Raw genomic sequence first — 14,268 nt, forward strand, 5'->3', positions numbered from 1 at the left:
AAGTGCAAAATGAAAATGAAAGACCCTTTGTTAAAAAAAAAAAAAAAAATTATGAACAGAGCATTTAAGTGAGCTCCAGGCCCCAGGTAAATGTAGGCCATGTCACATGCACATGGAGCTGCCCCTAACCCCCAGTGTCGCCTCTTGAGTTCTAAACATCTCTACGGATGCATACTCTGGCACCTTCATCAACCCTGAACTATTTCCTCTCTCCTTACAGCAACCTCAAGCAATTTTTTTTACCAATCCCTCAGCTCCACAGGTTTATCTTGTGCACCATTGACATTTGCTATTCTCCTCTCTCAACCCCTCAGGGAGATTGTCAGTTAATTACTTCACTAGATGAACAGTGTTATCTGCACAATCATCCTCACACTCCCATGTCAAATATGGCTTCCAAAACCCTGGCTGCATTTTCATTGACTTATCTGTCACTAATTGGCCAAAGGAAACCCAGTATGTGGACAGTGTGAATCTCAGTTATCTGTCAAGTAGCCTTATATATGGTCCACCTAGGATCAGGGCTTGCCTCTGGAGAAAGTTTCCTTGGCAGAGTAATGGTGTCTTTTCTCCAGAAAGACAGACAAAACATTTAATTTCTCATTATCTAAAGCCAGTAAAACATCTGTAGGCTAAGAGCAGCTTTGCCAATTAATTAGCAGAGGCCACAGCCCGAATCAATAAACTGTAGCCTAAAAATAAAGCCACACGGTCCCTTTGGAATGCTGCTTGACTTAAAACAGACCTAAGTGGAATATTCCTTAATTACCAGTGTTTCATAATACTTTTTTTGACCCTCTCTTCTCAGGCATGTTTGATTCTCCAGGGTATTTCTAGGCATTGCAATTTAGCAATTTAAATCTGTTTCCAATCTGCAGATAGGATCATTCATCCTACCAAACAACCCTGGGTCTTGGCAGAAAGTAAAAATAAAATAATAAGAAATATATTAGTAGATATATTATCGTTTGCATTATCAGATATAACCAGTGTTTTGAACTGCTAGAGTTATTTAGAAAAGTTTGGGTGTTTTTCATTTATCATCAAAATTCAAAGACATGTTGCTTTATGTTATGTTCCTGAAATACTGGGCATCAACTAAATTTCAGAAATTCAAACCAGAGGAATTCACTAAAGGAATCTTTATGTAATTCTTTTGTAAAATAAATTACTCTTCTCGGTATGAATAATCATTCCACTCTATATTTTTCTATTTTTTTTATTTTATCAGATATTTTATCATTTTCTGGTGGCAGGCAGCATATACTCTGTTTCTTTAGAGAATGATGCCCAAACTGCCTCATTTGAAACAGATAAGTTAGATTTATTCAACTCAAAAGAAACCGTGTAAATAACAATCAAGTGGCGAGACTAACTTCTCAATATGAAATCAATTAATTACAATGAACATAATGTAGCAAGAATGGGGCAGAGTTGTGTAACTACAGCAACTGCCTTACATGTCCTTCTGGTAAAGAAAGGAAAATGGCATAGATACACAGACACATGTGCCTAAAAACTCTTAGCTGTTACATAATTTGAAATGAGACTGTAACATATATATAATTCTTCGGTTTCCAACCAAAAGTAAATCAGAAAGGGAATCAGAGACCTTATAGTAAAAAGAGCACAAAATTTATGGGCCAGCGTTTAACCTCAGCTGTATCACAACTAGTTGTGTGATTTGGGGGCAATGCATAAGAGATTAGAGTCTTTGTCAGTAAAATGGAAAAAAGAATTTAAGAATATGAAATTTTTAAACTAGATTATCTCTAAAATTCCTTTAAACTTTAAATTTCTCTGATAGAACTTCTATTTTAAAATGGGGTTGGAGAAGCATGTCTCTGATATAAGCTTTTCAACTTCTTACAGAGACCACCAAGATTTAAATAGAGAAATACTTCCCTTATTGTAAAAGTCTCTTTCACAAAGCTGTTCAGCCAAAGTATTAAAAAACAACCAACTGATGTAAATTTCACACTTCTATTTATCTTCTGCCTAATCACTTAGGAAAGCAATAAGATGGGGGCACCTGGGTGGCTCAGTCAGTTAAGTGTCTGCCTTCGGCTCAGATCATGATCCTGGGGTCCTGGGGTAGAGCCCCGAGTCAGGCTCAGTGGGGAGTCTGCTTCTCCCTCTCCCTCTACCTCTCCTGCCCCCCCACCACCACTTGTGTGCTCTCTCTCTCCCTCTGCTCTTTCTCTCAAATAAATAAATAAAATGTTGGTTTTTGTTTTTTGTTTTTTTTAAATAAGATGGAATAAATGCCCACCAACCTGGAAAAAAAAACCCTCAAAATGCCATTTTCCCTAAATTGCTATATTTGAAAATTTTCAATAGACTTAAACAAGTTTCATGGTTTTTTAAATATTACTTTCTGTCATGTTTGAAAATGTGTTTGGGGGGGCCCTGGGTGGCTCAATCAGTTAAGCGTCCGACTTTGGCTCGGGTCATGATCTCAGGGTCCTGAGATCAAGCCCCATCAGGCTCCACACTCAGCGGGGAGTCTGCTTGTCCCTCTCCTTCTGCCCCACCCCCTCCTTGAGCTCTCTCTTTCTCTCAGATAAATAAATACAATTTTAAAGAAAGGAAAAAGAAAATGTGTTTGGGAAAAAACAAATGTTTGTAATTACTGTCCAGAAATGTTTCTTTTTCAAAATAAAGTCCTACTTCTTGTGTCTCAGTCCCCCTTCTGCTTCCCATTCTACCCCTTTACTTGGTTTCATCTATAAAAATCACTTGGGTAATCTCTATTGGTCTGATGTCCTGCATTCAGGTTGCCTTACATGATTCTAGTCCACCAAAATTATAACTTTCATCATGGCAATTACTTTCATTTTCCTTTATAATTTTCTTTGAGCCAAATTACTCTTCCGCTATGTAAAAATGTTTTAAAGATACATTTTCAATATCTGAAAAAAATTATTTGATGGGCTAGTTTTATAGTTGTTAAGGTAACCACCAGGTATTCAAAGCTGGAGGGAAATGCACTTTTTTTTTTATGGTGGGAAGCATATGAAAGTGGATTTCTAAAGCTCTGGGATCATGTTTTTTTAAATTCTTTGTTCTTCCTAAAATTTAACATGTTTTAACTAATCTTATTTGCATATCATGTCCTTCCAAAGGTTCTAAGGTATAGTTTTATTATGTTATTCTCAGATCCTAAAGACAAACATTTGCTTTGTTTTATTCTAGTTCCTTATTTGATAGAAACACAAGGACTCCATTGTTGAAATTTGCATGCTTCATAAAAATATTTCAGCAAATTTCCAGGTATGTCTCATTAACTACTACACTAATTGTGGGTTATAACAAGGTTACAGGAGAGACACAGGACTATCTCTAAGGAAGATTTGCAATGTGGGAAAATTTAAACAATATGCTCCTTCCCAAACTCCACTCCACAATTTTTACATTAATGAAAATTGGTTAAAGGAACACTAAGGGTAGTTTTTATTTTGGATGAATCATATTAGAAAGGGGATATATTCATTAATTGTTTAAATATTTATTGAGCGGGGCGCCTGGGTGGCTCAGTCGTTAAGCGTCTGCCTTCGGCTCAGGTCATGATCCCAGGGTCCTGGGATCGAGTCCCACATCAGGCTCCCTGCTCTTTGGGAAGCCTGCTTCTCCCTCTCCCACTCCCCCTGCTTGGGTTCCCTCTCTCGCTGTATCTCTCTCTGTCAAATAAATAAATAAAATCTTTTTAAAAAATTTATTGAGCATCTATTATACCAGTCTCAGTGCTATGTCCACATATGCAGTTGAAGCATGTCTGAGAAAAATAGGAGATTCCGTTAGTAAAGGAGGGAGAAGTCATGCAAATCAAGCCTGAGTTCTTTACCTTTCCTTGTACCACCACTGACCAGCTGATGGAAAGACCTATTCTTAAACTGCCTTGCATCTGAGCCACTACCTAGCCATTCAGTTCTCTGAGTCCCTGGATATCACATTGACCTCCATCACGAATGGTCAGACGGGGCTATACGTCCCCATTGCCTGGGGACAGATTCGTTTCAAGATTGTCAACAAGTTTTTAGATAGTGATCTACAGCAGAGCCATTTTAACCTCTGTGGGGAAAAAAAAAAAAAACAGGAAACATTACCATGACACAGGTGTGTTCATTCTGCCTTTCCATGGGCAGATACCTTGCAGAAAGTAACAGGCTCATATAAAGAATAAGGGCAGTGAATTGTTTAGGTGATGAGAAACCAGATAGACCTCAGCTTTGCGACCACATAACCAGTAGACCGGGTATGTGTAAGGCATCTATAGTGCCTTAAAGAAGGAAATAATGGTGCTTTCCCTCTGTGATAACAAAGAAATATTGAAGTTCCAGTTTTCTTGATACTTTCTTACATTTGGTCTTATTAAAAATGAATATATCAAAAAAATAAAATAAAAATGAATATATCACATTATTTCATATAAAAGAAAATATGGATTGTGGTAGATAAGATATATCTTGAAATATCTTCTCACTACCAGAAACCTAGAAATGCTAGGAAAAAATATATAACAAATACCACCCCCTCCAATTTAAATGTATACTTAAGCTTGCAAAAAAAGTAGAAAAAGTCCCCAAGGAAAAACAAAGGGAATCCTAAACCAGAGGATTTAACATATAGCTGAGCTCAGCACTTGCTAATCTCAGTTACCTAGAGGGCTGGCTCTTAGGAGAGCTTTGCAAGTCAGAAAAGGAGATCTCAGGCCATATCCAGTAGCAAGATGAGCTAAGGACCCTCAGAGAGCTACATCTTCAGTGAAAGAATAGACAGGAAAGCCCAGTTACCTGCAAAGACTGACAACAAGGAAACTTGGATTCAGCATAATACCAGGGTATTATGTGCTCTCCTGGATTTATAATTTAAATTTATCCTAACTGTGTGGTCCAGGAAACCACCCCCCACCCACCCTTTCCCCATGCCAACAAGCCAAGAAAATAACAGAGCAGTCCTGGGTTGGAAGTGCCTGGGTTGCCAGACAAAGTCTACGCACATCTTCTTCAAAGGAATGTAGCTTCAACCTTGTTCTCAGAGGGTTCCACAGATAAACAACATGAATGTACAATAAAGCTAAAAGACACATCCCAGTTCAAGTTAAACAACTTAAGCTGTCTTCTTTTTTCCAGGAAAAGAACACTGCTTTTCTAGTTGCTAACGTTGCCTTAAATACACTTCCGAGGACAGGAGGGTGGGAGGGCTGGGGAAGGGCAATAAGATTCTAACTATTCCCCTGGAATCTAGTTGGTTAAGACAGAAAAAGACCAACCACTAAGTGTTCAGGAGAAAATGGAAACTAAGTAGGGGTACTGTTCCTTCTCAGTTACAAACTAGAGATTAGAAACCTTGAAAGCATTACTGAATTTCCTGGGAAAGTCAAGAGAATGGATTTAGAGCCACCACCAAGCGAAAGCTATAATGACTGGGAGTTAGCGACTGGACTTTATAGACTGAAGGACCCACGACTGTAATAAAGGCATCTTTAGAGTAAGTCATTTGAATAAATGCAGAGAAAATTGGCAGCTCGTTTTAACTGCCATTTAAGTGCTTTTTTGTGCTGACAACAGTGTGGGGTGCTCAGTAATCTGTTTCTAATTTATGTTGTCACCATGTTTCTGGTTTACACAAGGCAAAAGCCAAAGTTAGATTGTTTCTAGTTGGCAGCAAGCCAGAGAAGACAAGAGGAGGGGTGAGTCAAGTCTGGGTTGCAGAATGTTCGACCACATGCCAAGATACGGACATTGAGTCTAAAAGGATAGAGGTTGCTCTGCAAAGATACAACATGGGAAGGAAATGCAGGGATAGAGTAGAAAGGCTAAGGGGGTGGCAAATCCAGAGTTCAGGAAAAGCAGAAGCAGACTTCCATCATCCTGACACAAACAGTTGGGGTGGGGCATGGGAAAATCCCCAGAGATGGATGTCTCAGGATCCGGGAAAGGCAACTGGGCCCTCACAAGAGACAGATCGTGCATATCTGCTCACTCCAGGAGAAGGGTGATATCTCTTACTTGGTGATAAAATGAAGAGTCTGGTTAAAAAAGAAAAAGAAAAAAAAATCCTACAAAACTAGTACGTTGAGTGGTTTCTTAGAGCAAGGTACTCTACAAATCAACACTCTACAGAACTCAAATGTTTCTTAAGTTTTTACTAAAGACTCTATATCATTGTAAATAAAAACTTAAATAAAGTATTTTTTAAAAATTCTTTAAGGAATGTAGAGCTAAAATAATTGCTTTTTAAAAAAACCTTCTGTTAAAGACTGAGGAGGCAATATCTGACATATTCACATCACATATGGTCTTCAACAGATTGTTCCAGGATATCTTTCTTTGTGTTTTCTCTTCTTAAATTAGTAAGCAGGAACTAGCATTTTCATACAGTACTTAAGTCTTAAGTACCATAGTAAATGTTTTCATAATTTGTTACCTGACTAATTTTCAGTTTATTTAAAGTATACAAAAATATATTCTAAATTGGTTCACTTAAGTATCAGATGTACATAACCAGAAATAGTTGCTGAATATCATGATAAAATCTGGTTTGAAAAAGAAATACACTTCTGCAAGTGGGTAGAAAACAAAACTATAAAGTTTGTGCTTCCATCTAAATAGAAAACTCTCCATAGCAGTTAATGTAGTAGCAATTCCACAGTTAATGTAATAACTATTGGTCTCAATGCAAGTGATTGTATTTCTGGACACATCAGAAAATCTCTCCTATGTGGGAATGAAAACATTGGTACAAACTGCTGCCTATTGGATACATTTCACTGAAGAACTCACCAGTGTCTATGAGTGAATTCACCAGTGATTTATTTTGCTTCTAGAATATACTTAGAAGTATTATATATTATATAAATATTTTATTATGACATTAAAGTGGTATATATTAATTATATATTTTAAGTACTATATATTAAAATATATAGAATATATTAAAAAGTTCATAGGATACTGTGAACAAATGGCAACAACTATATAACCTAATACGATGCACTGTAAATAGATTATTTCTTAAACCACCACCACCGACAATAACCAATTTGTAACATTTCGTTCTTCTATTCGTGCAAAGAAGTTCATTTTGAAGGGCACCTGGGTGGCTCAGTGGGTTAAGCATCTGCCTTTGGCTCAGGTGATGATCCTGGGGTCCTGGGATCGAGCCCCTCATTGGGCTCCCTGCTCAGCGGGGAGTCTGCTTCTCCCTCTCCCTCTGCCCCTTCCTTCTCTCTCTCTCAAATAAATAAATAAAATAAAAAACTAATTATGTATTATATGTTGGCTAATTGGACATAATTAAAAAAAGAAGATTGCCTTAAAAAAAAAGTTCATTTTGAATTTTAACCAGACAAAAATAGTAAATATTCTTTAACTATGCACATTTGAACTTGTGTTACTTCGGTCTTAGTTGGGCTGAAATAGAAATAGAGTAAAAGCACACAGGAGTAAATTGATCACAGTTAATCAAAGACCACCTTTTAAAGGAAAGGGCTTTCCCACGTTGCACCGGTGAAAGCTCAATGATGCTGCTACCTGCTCTTACCTGACATCCCTGAATCTGTCAGGCCCACCTACGTACTGAGGATTACATTGCTCTGACCCCATTAATTCCTTGCCTACCTTTTTCCAGAGAAACTAAAAATGCTTAGATATCTGCCACAAGCATCTTGTTCTGCAATTTTTCTTGGACTGCCTTTTACCTAGCCATTCTGTTACTCTCTTCACTCCATGGCCTTTTTGCTACTCAGTCACCCCTGTTGATACCCAATTTTCACTCTGCAAGAAGATGCTCATGCTTTATTCTGTTCAGCAAGCTTTCCACTGGTGCTCTTATAGGGTGTTACTTTCAGAATCTTCCCACCAGCTTCTTGCACCCAAACCAAGAGAAATAGGAAACATCCCTGAATCTCAAGTGCAACACCCGGAAAGACTCCCAAATGTCCCGAGGTAGGGAGGGAATTGGAGAACTAGAAATCAGTGAAAATGAACGCTGCCAGCAAACAACCAACCTGGATCCTTCACAATTAATCCAAACCTCACCCTTTACTTCCTTCATCATTGCCACATCTACTTAGCTTCTGACTTTCTAAAGTTTGTCTGCCTTTTCTAGTCCCAAACTTAGCCTCTAGATTTGATAGATTCAGTTTCTAGTGGTTTGGACCTCAAAATCATGAAATACAAGTAAAAATAATCTTCGACCTTATTAGGCTCCTAAATACTTTCAGAAATCCTCCACCAACCACATTCTGATCTCTTTCCTGCTGTTTTATTTTAGCATTCCTCAACCCCCACCATTCTGTTTCTTTCTCTCTCTCTCTCTCTCTCTCTTTCTCTCTCTCTCTCTCTCTCTCTCTCACACACACACACAGTTAGAATAGACATAGGACAAGGGTATTAACGATCTCACCATACTCTGCGTTCATTAATCTTCATCTGGAGCTCTGTGTTCAGTTCAGATTTTAATAGGTATATTAACCGAAGAATAATGGTGAGTCCAGAAAGCACCCTATGAGGACCAGCTGAAGGAACTAGAAAGGTTTAACTAGAAAACAGTCCTTTTTAGACCCTTCAGTTATTATAAGACCTTAGTAATTTGACTATTCTAAACAGATTGATTTTAATAGTTCTCAATAATTTAATAACAAGTACTTGCAGGCTTAGCTTACTTACTGATATTCAATTCTCTGTTTTTTTAAAAGGCAGATTTTACTTTAAGCTAAACTAGAAAAATTTTTCTAAAACCAGAAAAATTGGTCATTTTGGAAAAAATTTTGAATATTACATTGAAAATTTCATAGAACTACTGCTTCCAATCATCTGATCACTTGAGATGGGCTGATAATGTTAGATAAAACCTCTTTATTAGCAATGCATTAGAGTCCTACAGCACTATTTTCCATATTCAACAAAACCTCTCTTTGCATAGATACATGTGTAAAAACAGAACATTCATAGAGAGGGCAGAGTGCCATCAAAGGTAATTATAGAGAGAGTAAAGTTATTTTATGCCAGGAAAAATAAAATGCTGGGTGTCTCATGGTGTTTCAGAACCTGATTTCAAAAGGATCATACAGCTAGAAAATAAAATTTAGCATGGTGGACCGTTCTACAGGATATATTTGTAAGTATGAGATTCCATAAAATAGTTGATGAATACATTGTTGGTTTGATATCAATGACGAGTAGATGTTTACATTAACAGCAGGACTGCTAGAAATATTAGATTTCTTCTAAGGAATACAAACTACTAAACACAGGTTTGCCTGGCCTAGGCTTTCTATACTTAAAAAATACTTAGAGTCATACATGTATAAATGAAGTTTCTAAATTGTTCAGTAAAGGAAATATTTCAGATTTAGAGTATGGTATTTCATTTTATATGGTTTTGTGTGTGTGTGTGTGAACATGGATGTATATGTTTAGATAACGGTTTATTATAAAATCATATCTCAGAATTGTTTGCTTCAAAAATCATGCATTATCAAATAATTAGTTACATCATTTGATTAGCTGTACTGATTCCAGGTATGAATTATTGCAAGATTTACATGAAGCATAGTTAATTTTGATTTTATGGAATTTCTTCATTCCTTAATGTTATGCCTAAGCACAACTACACACGAATTACTTGCTTTTTAAAAGGCAAGAATTTTACGTGCTATGGCAAACAAAACCTCACTAAAATGTAAATTGCTCTAGGTTTTTCTAAATTTTATGTGACATTCTATGTCATAAGAAACACATTTAAATGCAGATATCATATTGAATGGAACGAATTTATCAACTGTCAGGATAATAAAAACATTTAAATATGTGGGAAGGTAAAATTTAAGAAAATTCATTTATTTTCATATTACTTTGAGAAAGATTTCACTTAAATGCTAGAGAAAACTTGGATCTATTCTGGCACAACATATATCAAACTCAATTCATCACTAAAGTATTTATAACCACTCTAAGAATTAGATTGTATAGATGAAATGTATGCTCTCTTTAAAATAATCAAGAGAAAACATTGGAGGCAAAATCATTTTGGAGACCTAACTGTTTCAAATACTCTACTCTTAAAGTGTAAAAATGCACACTAGTTTTACCAAAAGGATATGGAGAAATTTAAAAGACAGGCAAATTAATGCATAATGTTAACATAAGGTAAACAAAAAACATTTAAAGAAAAATCAACAGAAAATACAAATAAAAAGTATAGGAATTTTTACAATATCAATCTTTGAAACTAATAAAATTCTAGATAAGGAGTTAAATCAAACATAAGGATAACCATAATCTAGCACTTACAAAGTGGAAAAATTATTTACTTAAAATGTAAGACAAGGTATTTATAGAAATATTTTGCCAAATATGCATCCACTGGGAAGTACACAATAATCATTTTGGGTTTGTTATTATTTTCTTTTTAGGTCAATGGAATTTTTCCATAATCATACCACTAACATAAGAAAAAAATGATTGTTATTGAAACTTGGTGAGTTTCTCCAATTTAAATCAATTCTATATCATATCCATCTAGGTCATATCCATCTAGGTCAGAGAACTCTCTTTTTGCCAAAATAGAATTTGAATTCTATGGAATAGTTTAGGCTAATTTTTATTTTTACCAGTAAATGACCATGTATGCTCTAATTCCAAGTAAATTTATTAGTTTACTTTTTTTGGAATTACCAAAAGTATTTCTTAAAAGTTCTCAATTATAAATGTGAAAAGATTTCACTCCGCCACTCTAAATCTTGGTATTTAGATGAGGATCTATTACTTAATGATATATACCGTTGAATGCAAGATTGCAGATATTTCTTTTTAAACCACTAGTTATTTTTGGAAATACTTTGTCCTCAGACTGAATTTTATTTTCTTCATTTTGCCAGATAAAATTCCAAAGACTATCTTTTCTCTTCTCATTTTAGAGGTATGAGAATTTTAATTTCTATTCCTTAATCTACTTTCCATCTTCCAAAATTAGTTTAAAAGATTTTGTTGATTTTTGTCTCCTTGTTTAATCTCCTTTTTTTCTTCATGTTTAAGCCTTAACTATAATTTTAAGCAGTGTTTTGGCTAGAAGAAGTAATAAGCTCAAGGGGCCAGTCTGTTCTATTATCAGAAGCTGAGTTAAATATTTATGAATTTATCTCTTGCTTTCAATGTAGAAGGGATTATGAAAACATGGAGAGTGTTCTGTGGTATTTTAGCAAATGAGTGGTATAGAGTGATAGTGAATCCAGGAGTAATCAGAAGAGGGAGGTGCGGTGGACATTTGGTTTCTTAAAGCTTAGAAGATGGACAATAGAGCTCCAGTGGGTGCACAGGGACATGGAACAGAACTCCAGCACTGGGACAGTACCCCGAAAAATTCCATTGCTTAATGGACTAGAAAACCAAAGAACTTTGTAAAACAAGACTGCTTTGTGATCTATTTTATGCATAATACATCTTTTACTTTTACATAATTCTGTCACTAAATACTTTATTTCATTGTGGATGCTCTTATGTCATTATAATCTATTGGTATTCTACAACTTAATCAATTTGTGAATGTTTGACTTAGAATACTAGACAATATATAAACAACTACTTACACATGATTATCGAATAGCATTCGAACATATCACTTCAGAGAATTTATAGTCTATTAGGGTTATAGAAGTCAGAAATATAAATAACATTATTTTCATACATTTATATTTATATTACCCTCTTTTCCAATGTCACCCAACTAATGAGCCACTTGGGCCAGAGAACCTCTCTCTAAATCAGTCATGTAGCTGAACACAGGGATACTACTGGTTTATACAGAACATTTGCTGGAATTTTAAAAGATGGCCTTTCCATCATATGGATGATGCCCCACTTGGAGGCCCATAGCTTGACAAGGGGACTGTGGGTGGATCTAAGCCTCTGTTCTCCCCAGACCAGGTGTGTCTGTAAAGGAGACAACCTGCATCATTGTAAGGGGTAGTTCTGGCTAGGCTGTCCTCTCGGAGCTCTTCTGGCCAAACAAATCCTTCCTGACAGCCTTGTCCCTTCAATATGACACACGTACACAAAAGTGTCTGACCTGCTATGGGAGACCCAGCTACTTCTAAAGCTGGAACCCCAGCTACTAATATAATGTGTGAACAACAGAAATATAGGAACAGAGTACAAAAGAAAAGTAAGATTTGCAAGGGAGTGTGCTAACACACTGAAGAATGGATAAGGTTAACTGGAAGATTTATGAGATCTGAGTTGAAATTTAAAAAGAGGAAGGAATGCAGGCTGGCAGAATGTGTGTTTCCTGTACATACAAGAGAGAGTAGGAAATATTTTCCTGAGTGACAGACTGCAAGAAGCTGAAGGAAGATCAGATTAACTGGAACAGAAAGTTTTTGCATACAAGCATTTTTCTAATATTTACAACTCCATTTTAGAAACAAAGAAATTGAGAATCGAGGAGCCCAAGGTTGCACAGCTAATAAGACCCTGAACTCACGCCCATGTTTGTTTGGCTTCAGAGCCTAGAATTATTTTAATATACTTGATCACCTGCCAAGAGCTGTGGGAACCCCCTAAACTCTAATGCATTTGGAAATTACCTTTGTCATGCTTCTGACATTGTGGGTGTTACATACTAAGCCTGTTCTACCTTTGCCAAACAAGTCCAACAAAGTTCTTAAAAATATATGGTAACTAGTAAATAGACATGAATTTTAGTTACAGAAATCACTAACGTGTGCACATAGCTCTAATACATCAAGTGAGCAGACAATGACATATAAAAAATAGTCAAATATAGTTAAAATATATTTGATAATAAAATAGTTAAATATAGTATGGAGGGGAGAAGTCAAGGCCCAGGGGAAGACAGGGATGACTAGTTATATTGACACGTGAAAGAACTTCTTAACCAGCCTCCTACTTAGAAGAGAAGCAGGGGGCCATTGGGTAATCTGCACCTTAGAGGTGATTGCAGAGGTAAAGAATCTTAAAATTTATTTTTTTTAAGATTTTATTTATTTATTTGAGACAGAGAGAATGAAAGAGAGAGAGAGAGCACATGAGAGGGGGGAGGGTCAGAGGGAGAAGCAGGCTCCCTGCCGAGCAGGGAGCGCAATGCGGGACTCCATCCAGGGACTCCAGGATCATGACCTGAGCCGAAGGCAGTCACTTAACCAACTGAGCCACCCCGGCGCCCAAGAATCTTAAAATTTAACTCAGGATCCAGTTATGCACAGGATCAGTTATGAACAGCCAGTCATTGTAAGAGATTTCTTAGCCTCAATTATTTCAGTGTTAATCATCTTTGGTCAGATTTATCTTTCTAACAAAACATCTTATTTACACCACACTATTATTTAAAGACCTCAGTGAATTATGACTACAACAGAATAGAGCCCAATGTTCAAGGCCATCCAGAATCTAACTGCACACAATTATCCTTATAATAACTCTCTCTTTTGCTTAAATTCTTTGAATCTATATTTGCAATCACAAGAGTCCTAACTTTGTTTTTTTCCTATAGATAAACTTAGCTACCTTGTCCCTTGCTCCTCCTTATGGCAGAGACCCATATAGAAAATGAAGTCCATCAGGCCACAACACCCATAAATTCTTATCCCCAAACCTGCAAATATACTTAGATCTACACCCATTCCAATTACAAGAAAACAGCAACTTCTTCCTCTATTTCCACTTCTCCAATGTTCTATCTGCCACAATCCGAATTCTAGTTCCTTTTAAAAAAACATTTTTTTTTTCAGAAACCTGAAAATCTATTGATTTTCCTCCTCTCTCCTATATCTGCAACTTCTTTCCATGGACACCAGTTGCCAATTTCAGGGCAGGTCACTCACACCATAGACTTTCTGAACCAGACTCTTAGAGATGTGCAGGCCCGAACGGCCAGACAGCAGAGTCCTGCCTCTCTGTCTCTGTTATACTGTTTGGTCCATGGCTTTTATCAGAAGGGAAAGAAGGAAGGGAGAGAGGGAGGGAAGAAGGCAGGAATGAAAGGAGGGAAAAGGAGAGAAAGAAAGTGCAAGTAGCCCCACATTTGTTCCAGTCTCCATTTCCTCTTGTTTTCTTCCCTCTTGCTTCTGCCCTCCCTGTTTCGCCAAAACCCCTCTCACCAATGTTGTTGATAACCTTCTTGTTAGCAAATCTGATGGATTTTTTCAGTCCTTTGTTCTCTCTCTCTCTCTTTTTTTTTTTTTTTTTTTTGAGAGAGTGTGCACATGTGCATGGAGCGGGCATAAGGGTGTGGGGAGGGGCAAAG

The sequence above is a fragment of the Mirounga leonina genome, unplaced genomic scaffold (genome assembly GCF_011800145.1).
Source record: "Mirounga leonina isolate KUSES-001 unplaced genomic scaffold, KU_Mleo_1.0 Mir_154, whole genome shotgun sequence".
Classification (NCBI taxonomy): Eukaryota; Metazoa; Chordata; class Mammalia; order Carnivora; family Phocidae; genus Mirounga; species Mirounga leonina.